The 13130-nt window shown below is 42.2% G+C and overlaps 1 protein-coding gene across 3 annotated transcripts in view; it reads right to left on the reverse strand.

Moving 5' to 3' along the window:
* PLEKHM3 (pleckstrin homology domain containing, family M, member 3) overlaps positions 1–9362 on the reverse strand; it is a 224568-nt gene extending 215206 nt beyond the window's left edge. For all 3 annotated transcript variants that reach the window (XM_010861065.1, XM_010861069.1, XM_010861068.1), the window contains exon 1: positions 9212–9362. The gene's annotated coding sequence lies outside the window, so the exon portion shown is untranslated. The remainder of the gene's footprint in view (positions 1–9211) is intronic.
* Positions 9363–13130: the final 3768 nt, after the last annotated feature.

Raw genomic sequence — 13130 nt, forward strand, 5'->3', positions numbered from 1 at the left:
TTTTCTGAATGTTGAGCTTTAAGCCAACTTTTTCACTCACCTCTTTCACTTTCATCAAGAGGCTTTTTAGTTCCTCTTCACTTTATGCCAAAAGGGTGGTATCATCTGCATATCTGAGGTTATTGATATTTCTCACAGCAATCTTGATTCCAGCTTGTGCTTCTTCCAGCCCAGCGTTTCTCGTGATGTACTCTGCATAGAAGTTAAATAAACAGGGTGACAATATACAGCCTTGACAGACTCCTTTTTCTATTTGGAATCGGTCTGTTGTTCCATGTCCAGTTCTAACTGTTGCTTCTTGACCTGCATATAGGTTTCTCAAGAGGCAGGTCAGGTGGTCTGGTATTCCCATCTCTTTCAGAATTTTCCACAGTTTATTGTGATCCACACAGTCAAAGGCTTTGGCATAGTCAATAAAGCAGAAATAGATGTTTTTCTGGAACTCTCTTGCTTTTTCGATGATCAAGCGGATGTTGGCAATTCGATCTCTGGTTCCTCTGCCTTTCTAAAACCAGCTTGAACATCTGGAAGTTCATGGTTCACATACTGCTGACGCCTGGCTTGGAGAATTTTGAGCATTACTTTACTACCGTGTGAGATGAGTGCAATTGTCCAGTAGTTTGAACATTCTTTGGGATTGGAATGAAAACTGACCTTTTCCAGTCCTGTGGCCACTGCTGAGTTTTCCAAATTTGCTGGCATATTGAGTGTAGCACTTTCACAGCATCATCTTTCAGGATTTGAAATAGCTCAACTGGAATTCCATCACCTCCACTAGCTTTGTGCATAGTGATGCTTCCTAAGGCCCATTTGACTTCACATTCCAGGATGTCTGGCTCTAGGTGAGTGATCACACCACCAAGATTCAGGGTGATTGAAAAGGAATATTTCTTCTCAGAGAAGAAATAATAAAGAAGTAACATCTCCCCTTGTCCCCCAAGTTCCTGTAGAGCTCAGACACTTTGTCGCTTCTCCTCTTCCAAGTTTCTTAAAGAAATCTGTTTTTTGTTTTTTTTTTAATACTCTCTGGCTCTACTTCTTACCATGTGGAAGCACTCTGATTCTGCCTCAGGTGAAACTGCACAGGCAGAGGTCAGCACCAATCTTCTTATTGCCAAACCCGGGAGACTTTTCACTCCACAACTGCCTGAACCCTCAGTAGTACTGAACTATTGAATAATCACTCTTTACATTGCTCTCTTGAATGCATTAACAGTCTCTTCCAACACTTCTCCTTTATCTCTGTATGCTCCTTTCAGTCCCTTGTATGAGCTCCCTTTCCTATGCCCTTATCACTTTGCTGACAAAGGTCTGTACAGTTAAAGCTATGGTTTTCCCAGTAGTCGTATATAGATGTAGAGCTGGACCATAGAGAAGGCTGAGCACCAAATAACTGATGCTTTTGAACTGTGGTGTTGGAGACGACTCTTGAGAGTCCCTTGGACAGCAAGGAGATCCACCCAGTCCATCCTAAAAGGAAATCAACCCTGAATATTCATTAGAAGGACTGATGCTGAAGCTGAAGCTCCAATACTTTGGCCACCTAATGTGAAAAGCCAACTCATTTGAAAAGACCCTGATGCTGTTTAAAGATTGAAGGCAAAAGGAAAAGGAGGCAGCAGATAGCCTCACCAACTCAATGGACATGAATCTGAGCAAACTCTGGCAGATAGTGAAGGACAGGGGAGCCTAGTGTGTTGCAGTCCATGGGGTCTCAAAGAGTTGGACATGACTGAGTGACTGAATAACAAAATGCCCATATCATAATGTAGGTGCTCCCCTATTTTCCTCATAACCCTCTTATTTAGTTCCTTTTCCACTGGGTGATCTTCTCCACCCCTGTGGCTTTCAGTAGAAGTCCATGTGGAGATAAGAAGTATTGTTCTCTGAGCTTAAGACTCACACATGCCACTGTCTTTCAGACATCCCCTAACTCCTAACATGCACAAAAGCGAACTCCTCACCTAACCCTCAGCCTGCCCCTCCTCTTGGCATTCTCCATAGAGTGAAGAATATCATCATCCTTGACCCTAATGGCTCCCTCCCCCACAAATCACTCTGAACAGCAAGTCATGTTAATTCTACTTCTCTGAGATCTGCCAAATTTATCCCTTTCTCTCCTTTACCACCTTAGTTCAGACACCAGCCAGTTTCCTCTCTTTATTTTTTCCTTCCACTAATCCATTCACCACACTGCAGTCAGAGAGGGCTTTCTAAAAATATTGATAAAACTGTTATTTTCTGGATAAATCTTAATATTCCTTAACATTGCCTATAAGAGCTCCAGTCCACTTACTTTCCTAGGATGACCTCTTAAATCTCCATCGTCTCTTATCCCGTACCTCCCACCCCTCCACACACAGGCACAGAACTTAGCTAGTTCTCATTCAGCCTTTAGGTCTTTGCTGAGGTACCACTTCTTCCCTGACCTACCATGTCCATTCTGGACATCCCTCTGGTGAGGTCCCATAGCACACACATTTCCTCAATTATAATGCTTTTCACTCTAAAAATAGCCTGTTTATTTGTCTGTCTCCCCTACTAGATGGCAACCTTCACGAAGGCAAGATCGTGCCTGTTTCCTTCAAGACTGTATCTCTGGCTCCAAGTATAAGAGGTATGTGCCAAGGTATAAAACAAGCGCTCAATTCTTACTTGTCTAATTAACAAACCAATGAATCCCTGAGGGTGGAAGAGAAGTTGTTCTGGAAAAGTTTATGAGAAAACATCATTTAGCTAATTTCCTGGAGCATAAAAACTGTTGGTTACATTTCCAATGTTTTCTAACCTATAAAACACGTTCCTTGTTCTATGAAAATCTATAATCACATCTGTAGATTATGGGGTAAAATGGATATTTAGCAATTTTGCAGTTAGATAAATGTCCACAGGTAAGATGGATAATACAGACCAAGGCAGCTTCAGTTTGCATTGAATTATAAATTGGTTACACTAATCATGGTACCTAGGTGAATAATCTCTTCCATACTCATTAATGTGACATATGATCAGGGAATCAAATTTAAAACACAAAACTCAAATTGACAGTTAATGACTGTATGAAAAACAAACAAAATGTTAGTGAAAAATAGCATGCCTGACATCTCAACACAATGGCCTCTATATTTTGACTTTGGTTTTTTGCTCATAACTCACGCTGCCATTAACATTAACTACACTCACGGACCAAATAAACTTCTTACCCTACTGTCAATATGAAGGTGAATGATGTGGGCTTTTATTGCTGTCTGGTAATACCTACAGTAGCCAATGAAGCAGAGCAAACATAGGCATGGAATTCACTGCTGGTGGTTATTCTTACCACACTCTCACTCAGTACCCAGTTCTCTGAATTATTTAGCTTGCACCAGAAACTCCAAGCTAGAATACAGTTCAGCTACTTAAGAACCGAATACTAAATCCACTCTAAAAGAAAAAAAGCAATTCCTTGTTAGATATTCCTCCACCCAGTTTCTTTTAAAGGGTAAACATGCCCCATGAAGAAAATCAGCATTTGGCTAACAGCCAGTGGGGCAAGAGACACTTCCAGTACTTTCCTACAGATGTGGAGGAGAGGGCATATCAAACTAACAAAGGAATAGTAGGAAAAGGAGGAGAAGCAGCAGTGGTCTGGGGCTCCTGGAAAGTGTCCGTAGACAGAGAATCCTAAACATTCTACCCAAATGGTCTAACCTTTTCAGGTTTCTAGTAAAATCAGGTTTTCTGAAACCAGTAATTAAAATAGTACCCTGCAACCTGCCTGCTTCTTAAATATGTAAATGTACGACTTGACTTCAAGTATCATGGGAAAGCTGCACACAAGATTAAACTGGAATAGAGTATGTTAAGTACTTGATAAATATTCAGTAAGTATTAGCTTTGTATGGTTTTTAATGCAGATGTTACCAGCCTAGTTTGGTTTTCCTAGTAATAACATGCAAGGGTTTTGTTTTTTTTTTCCGCTAATGGCTATATATCCATCATAGTTCTTTGTCTTCCACTTGTATAATTAACCTGAGTCTATGGCCCAAAGCCTAAAATCCATCCATCTATGAGAAAACAAAGACTTAAGGAAACTCAACCACGAGCTTCCTTATTCTATTATTTCAGTATGATACGCATCCATCCTCCTACCATAAAGCTTACACTGATTATCTGTATTGACAAATAAGTTATCCTACTTTGTTGTCAACCTTCTCAACCGTATTTATCATTTCCTATCCGATCATTGTCTTTCTTTAAAACATCACTCTCTCACACATATTTTAGTCATTTATGAATTTTTATTTTCTCCATTATTTGACTGGACAATGTCTTAGATTCATTGTATACCCCATAGCACAGGGTTTTTAACAGCATTTAAAATAATGTTTGTTAACTATTATGGTTATAAACAACTACTGTATACTTACTGTTAAATGTCTTGAAAATACATAAAAATGTTCCAGGGGAAATAAACTATGCCTAGTCATCCTCCAATGGGTAAAAAAAAGTGCTGCTCCATTTTGGCCCTTTCAGGCTCTTTCCTTATGTAGGTATATTTTCTGCTTTTTTAAACATAGTTGAGAGTTATTATGGTCTTCCCTGGTGGCTCAAATGGTAAAGAATTTGCCTGCAATGTGGGAGACTCAGATCCCTGGGTCGGGAAGAACCCCTAGAGAAGGGAACGGCCACCCACTCCAGTATTCTTGCCTGGAGAATCCCATGGACAGAGGAGCCTGGAAGGCTTCAGTCCACAGGGTCACAAAAAGTTGGACACAGCTGAGCAACTAACACTTTTCACTTACTACACATATATTTCTCTAACTGATCTCCTCCTATTTACCAAAAATTGGTAAATACCTTTCCATACTGTTAAAACCCTTCATAAATATCCTTTTTAAAGTCTGCATAACACCGTATCTTTTGACAACACCATAATTAATTCACACTGTTCCCCTCCTGTTGGGCATTGAGACTATTGTCAATAACTGACTTTTCTAACCAAAGCTATATTAAGCACTTGTGAATGTTAACTTTTTAAATATTTCTGATAAGTTCCCTTGGACAGACTGCTAGAAGTGCAACTACTGGACTGAGGAGGAGTAGACACATTAGTGAGATTTTTCAGACATTAAGCCAACAAATTTTTCAGAAAGGTTTAATATCTATGTACCCCTCACAGCATCTGAGAGTGTCTGCTCTACTGCACATAAACTGATGTGAAGAGCTAGAATTTTTAAAAATCTATGTAAATTTGAGAGCTGGAAAAACAGTTTCCTGCTGTTGTTTCAATTTCATTTATTTAATTAATGGAAAGAGAAAGCATTTTCTTTCTTTTCTTCATTTTTATTTGAGAATGCACTTTCATATGACTATTAGCCACTTAGTTTTCTCTTCTACGGATAGTCTGTTCCTGTCTTTATGGTCTTCTATTGTGGTGTAACAAATTCCCACAAACTTAGAACCTTAACACAACACCCATTTCCTCACAATTCTGAAGGTCAGAGTCTGGGTGGGGCTGGCTAGGTTCTCAGCTCAGGCTCTCCTTCACAAGGCTGAAATCAATGCGCTGGCCAGGCTGTGTTCCTAACCAATGGCTCTGGTAAAGAAACCAGTTTCGAGCTCATTCATTTGCTGGCCCTCAGTTTGATGTCCCCGTTTCCACGCCGGGTCACCCTCAGCAATTCCAGGTCTCCTGCTTTTCTCAAGGCCGCCCCCACTCCTTCTCAAGCATTCCCTCCATCTTCAATACAGCAGCAGCATGTTCAGTCCTACTCAGGCTTCAGATCCCTCGGATTTCCCTAGCTTGAGAAAGCTCTCCTCTTTTACAGGCCCCTTTGATTAGGGCAACCCACTCCAGTATTCATGCCTGGAGAATCCCATGGATGGAGGAGCCTGGTGGGCTACAGTCCACTGGGTCGCAAAGAGTCAGACACGACTGAGCGACTTCACTTTCACTTTCACTTTGATTAGATTTGACTTCCCTGGTGGCTCAGATGGTAAAGCGTCTGCCTACAATTCAGGAGACCCAGGTTCGATCCCTGGGTCAGGAAGATCCCCTGGAGAAGGCAATGGCAACCCACTCCACTATTCTTGCCTGGGAAATCCCATGGACAGAGGAACCTGGTAGGCTACAGTCCACAGGGTCGAAAAGAATCAGACAGGACTGAGCAACTTCACTTCCCTTTGATTAGATTTGGCCCACCAGCTCATTCTCCTATTTTATATTCAACTGTGCCATGTAACCAGAGAAGGCAATGGCACCCCACTTCAGTACTCTTGCCTGGAAAATCCATGGACAGAGGAGCCTGGTAGGCTGCAGTCCATGGGGTTGCTAAGAGTGGGACACGACTGAGCGATTTCACTTTCACTTTTTACTTTCATGCATTGGAGAAGGAAATGGCAACCCACTCCAGTATTCTTGCCTGGAGAATCCCAGGAACAGAGGAGCCTAACGGGCTGCTGTCTATGGGGTCGCACAGAGTTGGACACGACTGAAGCGACTTAGCAGCAGCAGTGCCATGTAACATAATATGATCAAGGAAGTGACACTTCATCATTCCAACAGGTTCCAGGGATTAGAGCATGCAATCCCGGGGGAGGGGCATTTTCAGAATTGTGTGGGCCACAGCATCTTAGGTATTGCTTCTAATCATTTGTTTGTTCTCTTTATGATGTCTTAATTGCATGAATTTACCAATAAGTGAATCTTACTAATGACTGCCAGAAGGTGCATTTTCACAACAGCAAAGACAGCTGTGGACAGGGCCTGCTGCTGCTGCTGCTGCTAAGTTGCTTCCGTCGTGTCCAACTCTGTGTGACCCCATAGGCTTCCCCATCCCTGGGATTCTCCAGGCAAGAATACTGGAGTGGGTTGCCATTTCCTTCCCCAATGCATGAAAGTGAAAAGTGAAAATGAAGTTGCTCAGTCGTGTCCGACTCTTAGCAACCTCATGGACTGCAGCCTACCAGGCTCCTCCGTCCATGGCATTTTCCAGGCAAGAGTACTGGAGTGGGTTGCCATTGCCTTCTCCAGACAGGGCCTGCTAAGTGCTAATAAAGATTCTGAACACAGTGGGTCCTCCATACCCTTGGCTTCCACATTCGCAAATTCAACCAACCACAGATTGAAAATATCTGGGGGGAAAAGAACTCCAGAAAGTTCCAGAAGCAAAACTTGAATTTGCTGGACACCAGGCAACTATCTGCAGATTCCCTAATGGCTGACTGGTAAAGAATCTGCCGGCTAATACAGGAGATGCAGGTTTGATCCCTGGGTCAGGAAGAGCCCCTGGAGAACGAAATGGCAACTCACTCCAGTATTCTTGCCTGAGAAATCCCATGGACAGAGGAGCCTGGTGGGTTACAGTCTATGGGGTAGCAAAGAGTAATATATGACTTAGCAACTTAAAAAAAGAAAAAGGCAACTATTTACATAGCATTTTCATTGAAATTACAGCTATTTACATAGAATATACATTATATTAGGTACTACGAGTAATCTTATAGTACCAAGAAGTCTGGCAGGCTACAGTCCATGGGATCACAGAGTTAGACACAACTGAGTGACTAACACTTTCATAGGTAATCTAAAAATGATTTAAATTACACCAGAGGATGTGTGTAGGTTAAGTGCAAGGCACTACATACACCATATTATATAAAGGTCTTGAGAATTCTTGAATTTTGGTATCTGAGAGGTCTTGGAACTAAGTCCTCTTGTGTATCGAGGGGTGACTGCTGTATATAACTTTGCTAACACTGCTGTTTTTAAAAGATGTAATTGCGGGAAAAGTTACAATACGAAAGTTACTATCCTAACTGTTTTTAAGGGTACAGTTCCTTACTGTTAAGTACATTTACCTTGTTGTGCAACTAATCTCTAGAACTCTTCATTTTGCAAAACTGAAACCATACCCATTTAACAACTGTTCATTTCAACCCTCCCCCAGCTCCTGGCAATCACCATTTACTTTTAACATTGCTATATCCTTATGTATTTATTAACAAGCATGTATATTGCAATTTCTATATGTGCTGTTCTAAGAACCTTCAAAATATTAACTCATTTAATCCTCACAATAACCCTATGAGATCAGTACTGTCATTCCCATACCAAAGATTAAGAAACACAACAAATAAACTGCTCAAGGTTACACAATAGGAAGTGACCAAGCAGGAATTCAAACCCAGAATGGCTTTATAGTTCTTGCTATGAACCATTACATTGTGAAAATACTCACTGTAAAGGCAAACTCGTCAGTCATTAATATTATTTCCTTGATGTGCATGACTTTAAAACACTCTTTTATGTGCAATTTACTCTAATATTCTTCTAGTAACTAAAAGTTAGACTATATGACCCAGAAAGACTACATGTCTACTGATCTTTCAGCCCAGTTTTGGTTAAAGCATTTTTTTTGAAGCTAATGAAACAAAAATTGCCTTGTATATTAAGGTGTGCCAAAGTATCTTATGAATGAATACAAATTGCAATTGACTATGACAACTGAAATTAATATATTACAGGAAAAAAGCCTAGATATTTATCTTTTGCAAGAAGAGAGAAAACTTCCAAATAAGTTTACAACAGCATAACTCAATCTCGGTTTAACCGGGTAAATTCAAATCTGTTTTGCTTTGCAAGCTATAAATCTAGATCAGTCTTTATTTGTCATTCATTTGTATATCTCAGTACTAACTTACTTTATTTGAGGAGTGGGCCCAAAATTTCCGGATCTCAACCTTTTAGCTTAGTAATCCTGTTATAGAAGACCAAATCATGCTTGTCATCAGTAGCACAGTGGCATTTACTATATATTAAAAATGAGCAAGGTCAACAGAAGGAACAATCGTTGTAATCTGGGAGCCCTAGTTAGATGTGAATTAAAAGCTCTGCTGAGGCCTCGTTTCTAGGACCCAGGAGGGATAGGGAGGGGTGGAGGGGAGGACTAAAAAAAACGCACAGAACAGGATCAGCTATTTCAACTGCTTTCTACTTATACACCTGATTCATAAAAATAAATAGACAATGCATCATATAATCTCCTCTCATCTATTATCCACTGCATTACTGTGCAATTTTCAGGATGAAATAAAAACCAGAGGATGGAAGAAATAGCAAAATCACCGCTACCCTAGGGAGCTTCTCGAATATTTACAATAGTGTCAGCCCCACACCCTTCCCCCAGTGGCCAGCCAGGCGGCAAAGAAGCAGACAGATGCTCACCTGGCCACCGACTGCTTCTCTCCCTTCACCTGCAAGGCCTGCAACCTACTCCAGGCTGGGGCTAGGTTTCGGCAGCCCGCCCTCCTCACGGTGACAGCCCATTTGGCCACCGACCACTCCGGCCCGGCTCTCTGTTTACAAGCGCTTCTTGCGGTCCCACACTTAAATGCTTCCTTCCAGCAGCCCGGGAAGCGAGACTCCGACACACAAGGTTCCAGGCCGCAAGGACTCGTCTTCCCTGGCCTAGGGACTCAGCGCCCGGCATGGCCCAACCGCACCCTCCTGGCCTTCTTACCTCTTTGTTTTCTCACAGTCTTCATCACACACTTCTTGAAACAGTGCTATGTGCCTCAGTCTCCTCTCTGCTTTTCTCAACGCCCAAATGGATGCTTGCAATTCGAAATTTTTACCTGGAACAAACCTGGGACTAGTTTTTAGCAGCTCCTTTGGTTAAGAGAATTTGAGAAATAACTTATTTCTGAAAATAGGACTATTAGAACCCAGAGGTTGCTTTGCATTTCCGATTTGGAGCTGCGATGAAAGTCAATTTTCATTGCCCTTTCATGTTGTAGCCTGCAGGTTGAAACAGGATGGTTTTGAGAGGTCTTGAACCCCCATTCAGATTCACATCAAAACAGAAAGGGCGTGTGTGCGTGCGTGTGTGTGTGTGTGTGTGTGCACATGCACACTGGCAGGCGACCTGAGTTCTCTCCAACCCACCCCCAGTGACTTTGGCCAGTTTACAAGAGGATAGGCTGGTCTGACTGGAAGACTGTCCTTGAAGTTTCCTGCTTTATCTCCATCATAGCACACTTAGCCATTTTCTCAATTTATAATTACATATTTAAAAAAACAAAAAACAAAACTTACCTGTTTTGTTGGCATCTCTACCCCCACTCCAGCCTCACCTGTAAACTCCCTGAGTGAGTGAGTGAGTGAAAGTTGCACAGGCTTGTCCAACTCTTTGCAACCCAATGGACTATACAGTTCATGGAATTCTCCAGGCCCAGAATACTGGAGTGGGTAGCATTTCCCTTCTCCAGGAGATCTTCCCAACCCAGGGATAGAACCCACATCTCCTGCCTTGCAGGCGGATTCTTTACCACCTGAACCACAAGGGAAGCCCAAACTCCCTGAGGGCAGGAACTATTTCAGTTTCACTCACCACCACATTACAGGCACAAAGCACAGTGGCTTCTGTGCCTACTGATCAGGGGCTTCCCTGGTGGCTCAGAATATAAAGAATCTGCCTGCAATGTAGAAGACCCATGTTCGATCCCTGGGTTGGGAAGATATCCTGGAGAAGAAAATGGCAACCCACTCCGGGATTCTTGCCTGGAGAATTCTGGACAGAGGAGCCTGGCAAGCTACAGTCCATGGGGTCACAAAGAGTTGGACCTGGACTGAGCAATTAACAGTTTGACTTTCACAGTGGCAAGGTATATATGTTTGAATGAATGAATGAAGAAATGGACACATACACAAAAAATTGTCAAAGGAGGCCAGAGAAAGTAGCAAGATAAGGTTCGAAAAATATGATTCCCCCACTTTCTGGAAAATGAATAAAAATCTTTCCCCACTGAATTAAAAAAAAAAAAATCTCTTGATGTTTAGAGTTTAAATAAGTTTGTCAGAAAGCTTACACTGCAACTCGAGATACCTGTTGTTGCCTAAACATGCAATGTTCTCTTTTGCCTCAAGACTTTTGATAGTTGGTTCCCTTTGATGAGAGTTATCACCTTTGCCCCATCCCTTTAGCCTGGCCAATTTCTCCTTGCTCTTTAAGAAGCAAGTGTCATCACACCTCTCCTAGAAGTCTCTAACTGAGGAACCTAATCCTTTTAAGCATGCCCAGAGGAACTCATATGTTCTTCTATAAATGCATTTATAACCCACTCCAGTGTTCTTGCCTGGAGAATCCCAGGGACGGGGGAGCCTGGTGGGCTGCCATCTCTGGGGTCACACAGAGTCGGACACGACTGAAGCAACTTAGCAGCATATACTCATTAGTCTTCCCAGGCCATTGATTCTCAAACTTCATCATGAAACAGAATCTTCTAGAACAGTGTTTCTCAAACTTTAATGTGTGGGGATCCTGTTAAAATGCAGATCATGATTCAAGAGTCTGTGGTAGGGCCTTTGCACCTCTAGTGAACTCTCAGGTGATGCCACATTTTGAGTGTCAAGGCTCTTAGATGCTTATTAAAACTGCAAATTCCTGGGTCACACACCCATTGTTGGGTTGCACCCCACAGACCTACAAGGCCTGTACTTGCCCAGTTTTAAGACCAAAGAAAGAGCTTGGAGTTAGCAACAGAGACATCTATGGTTTAATGGGTGGGTGATCTTATATGTCTGAAGCAAGAATCTGAAGTGACACCCCATGGTGTGCGGTGGACTGGTAGCAGTCTTCACTCCTGGGGTGGTTGCTAGTTACAAGGGGAATTGACAATTGACGTCAGATAGGTTCATGGCTTACCAGGGAAACCAGTAGAGGGGCATGCCCCTCACTGCCCCTTCGATAGGAACGATTACCAGTTGAGGCCTGGGGCAAGTACATAGGAAGGTCAGTCGTGTGAGTAGGGTGTAGGTGAGCAGGGGAATATACAGAGAGCAAGAAAACAGCTGAATTGAGTGGCCTGACCTTACACCCATAGATTTTTATTCTGAAGGTCTACAATAAAGTCCTGAATTCTGTGATTTTACAGGTGCCTCAGAGTGCTTCCAATGTAGGTGATCATTGGGCTGATGCTTTGTCGTTTTTTTCCCACTATGCATTAAGCAGACTATCTGGTACCTAAAATGTATTAAAAAGCTACATTAACAGAATGACTAGATTTACACACTATCACTGATACAGATCCTCAGCACCGAAACAAGTGGATGATCCCAGACATAGCAGCCATAGCACGCTTTTTCTTTATTTTGCAGAGCAGTTTTGGGTTTGCAGCAAAACTGAGCAGAAAGTACAGGGTTCCCAAATACCAGCTGCGCCTGACATATACACAATTCCGATCCCACTATCAAGATCCCGCACTCGGATGATACATTTGTTACAGTCCATGAGCCTACATCATTATTACTCCGAATCCGAAGGGCCACCTGTTTATACCTTTTAGACCCCACAGTATACTACCAATGAAATCCCTATTTACACAAGGTAGTTTGTGTTGGATTTCTGTCATTTACAACTGAAAGCATCGTCATTTACAAGTGAAAGCACTCCATCTTCCAGGCTTACTTCCAGAATACTTCTTTCTCCCACTCAACACTTTGGATTCACTTTTCTTTTTAACCACTCCTGGATACTCTTTCATTAATTCCCACTGTCTTGCTTCAGGCTCCACTATTATATTCCATCTGCATCCCCTGAAGGGCAAAGAACTTGCTTTATCCATCTTTGCACTTTCCACAGCACTTTTTTGGTTTGTTTTTTGGGTGTTTTTTTTTAGCTGCTAAGTCGTGTCCAAAGTTTTTCATCCCCATGGACTGTAGCCCGCCAGGCTCCTCTGTCCACCACACTTATGGTACCTAGTTACTGATCTTCACGGGGCTTCCCAGGTGGCACTAGTGGTAAAGAACCCACCTGCTAATGCAGGAGGCATGAGAAACAGGGGTTAGATCCCTGGGTCGGGAAGACCCCTTGGAGGACCCACTCCAATATTCTTGTCTGAAGAATCCCATGCGCAGAGAAGCCTGGCAGGCTATGGTCCATAGCGTCAAAAAGAGTCAGACACGACTGAAGCGACTTAGCACACACACACAAATCATCTTCATAAATGTACATTATAACAAAGTAAAATACCAAATGACATGTAAGGCGATTCTATTATTGCATGCCTTCATTAAATTTTTTTCCTCTAAACTTTCCTTTATAACATAATGGTCAAGCCAGGATTCAATAAAGCAATGCTATCTT

This window comes from Bison bison, unplaced genomic scaffold (assembly GCF_000754665.1).
Source record: "Bison bison bison isolate TAMUID 2011002044 unplaced genomic scaffold, Bison_UMD1.0 scf7180017864471, whole genome shotgun sequence".
Classification (NCBI taxonomy): Eukaryota; Metazoa; Chordata; class Mammalia; order Artiodactyla; family Bovidae; genus Bison; species Bison bison.